General features: G+C 43.7%; 1 pseudogene; it reads right to left on the bottom strand.

Annotated features, from left to right (window-relative positions):
* Positions 1 to 372: 372 nt before the first annotated feature.
* LOC101693003 lies at positions 373 to 1,333 on the bottom strand (annotated as a pseudogene).
* Between the last annotated feature and the right edge of the window lie 1,024 nt (positions 1,334 to 2,357).

Below are 2,357 nucleotides of genomic sequence, written 5' to 3'. Positions count from 1 at the left end.
TTCCCCCCCCCGAAAAGGTTTTATTTGATAATCCAATTTGCTTTAAAAATTTTTGTAAAATCACATTCAACATGGGTCTAACAAACACGAAAAAGCACATTATGGGCCCTCCACTGCCCTGCAAAAAGCCTATGAAAAAACCCACGGTTAGAGAAAACTGCAAACTAAGCTGCCTCACTTAGGGCTCCAGCGCAGGGCTGACTAAATCCTCAAGGAAGAGGCGCTGTGTGCGTAGTCAACCAACTCCCCCTGCGCGGCGGTCTGATCTCCATTCAGCCACAGTCCCTCCGGGCCACGGTGCGCAGCTTCTCTGTGCTGCCCGCCGCCATGCGGTTCACCTTCCAGTTGAGTGAGGAGTCTTTCTGGCGGTACCTAGAACTTCTCTCCCACACTGGGCGACTTGGTGGACGGCCCTGTTTTGGCCCTTTGAGCTTCTGTTAACCCGTGCTGGGGGAAGGGGGTGCAGCTGCGAAGCGGTACCACGCGGCCGCCCTCCTTTCTCCTTGGACCCTGGAGAAACCGGCTTTTCATCGACTCGATGGCTTTCACCGCCCCAGTACTCAGAGTAAACCGGAAGTATTTGCTTTGCTGTAAACTCAGGTAGGAGGTGGTATAAACAACTTCATAAACATGTTCCTCTGGCTCTGAAACGCTCAATTCAGTTGCCTTTGCTCTGTTTTTCTGAAGACCCGTGTTTGGGTACAGTATCCAACAAGCTCAGCTCCTGCTGGTGGATCCTCCACACCAGAAAACTCTACAGAGTAATGGGAGAGCTTTGCCACATCCAAAGCTCAAATCTGCAAGTGCTCTTTCCCTTCCACTCAAATCTCTGATCTGGATCTCTAAAGGTTGATGCTGGAAATAGGGGACTGAATTCAGAGTTTGGTGTGCTGATGACAACCATACCCGGAGAAAAGTACCCAAATACAACCTCAGGAATCTTGGCCAGATTTTCAGAATTTAAGTATTTTATCAATTCAGTACATGTTACCAAGTCAAATCCACACAAACGGGAGTCTTTTTGTACAGCAGAACCACAATACAAGGTTATAGTCAAATCTAGTTCCCGAGGAATGGTGTAACCCCCCACTCGTGGAGACAACCTACCCCCTCCCCATTTAAAGGATTTGGCAGCAATATCTACTCCAACAAGATACTGAACGCAGCGGTGGTATTTCAGCATCCATACAAGTGTGGCGTCCCCAAAGCCCAAGTCTGCAATCTTCTTGTGTCCATGTTGATTCACTAAGTTTTTAACAAAGTAGAATCTCTGTTCGTACGCTGGTGGTTTGAACTCAATCACTTTCTTGCTGAGAACTTCACAGTGATCCATACTGTTGCTCTGTTTGTTTTCTTCCGTTTTGTTAAAATAAAAAGGCCAATGTATCCTTCAAGCTGTATGAACCAGCAATGGCTCAGCTCCGAGGGGGTGCACCAGCAGGAAAGAACAGTTCTGCAAACTCCAGCTCAGATCTATAGTTCTTGACCAGAGCACTCTCATTCCCCCAACACATGGGGCATTTGTCAATGACTGGAGACATTTTTTTATGTTACTACTTAGGATAAGGGTATAGCTACTAGTATATGTAGATAAAGGCCAGAAAAATTATCTTACTTTGTGCAGGACATCTCTCCATAAAGAACTATCTAATTCAAAATGTCAATGAGTAACCTTTGCTCAGAGCAACCCTTGCTCAGAGAAAGAGAGATAAGGGAATATATCTTTCTTTTCCTTCAGGGTAAGTATATTAGTTTTAAAGATGATGCTCAGCTAAGATCTCCTGCTCCAACAGAAAGAAAATACTGTCATTCAGGTTAAGAATAAAGATATTGTTGCTCCAAGTGGAGAAAGTCCCATGATATTAAGAGAGCATGGAGGCAAGATGGCAGAAATGTGGTCAGTAATTTTGCCAAGTCAGGGAGAATAAGAGAAAATTTAGAATTCTACAGAAAGATGTTCCAGTTTTCAGAAAGGAAAAGACAAATTCTGAGACCTATTGAAAGCTGAGTAGTATCAAGTGAGGAGCTAGCCAGATATATTTGACTAGCTATGTTGTAGCCTTTACCTTTCTTTTCTTGGTGCACTGAGGCAGAGGTAGGATAAGTAGATTTGTGTGATCCTTAGTTTTTTTTACAGTTCATGTAGGGTAGGTGATCCCTTTTGGTAGATAAATAACATTTCACTAAGCAATGGATTAAATACATCATGAACAGGAGTGTCTGGTTCCCTTGCAAGGTTTTGTATTTGGTCCATTCCTATCTAATATTTTATCCAGTCTTAGGTGAAGACTGCTGATCAAATTGGCAGATCAAAATGACTTGGCAGAATCAGAATCAAAAAGATTATACCAGAAAAA

The sequence above is a fragment of the Mustela putorius genome, unplaced genomic scaffold, assembly GCF_011764305.1.
Source record: "Mustela putorius furo isolate JIRA1106 unplaced genomic scaffold, ASM1176430v1.1 tig00000874_pilon_pilon_pilon, whole genome shotgun sequence".
NCBI classification, from domain to species: Eukaryota; Metazoa; Chordata; class Mammalia; order Carnivora; family Mustelidae; genus Mustela; species Mustela putorius.
This window is presented reverse-complemented; position numbering and strand designations above follow the sequence as displayed.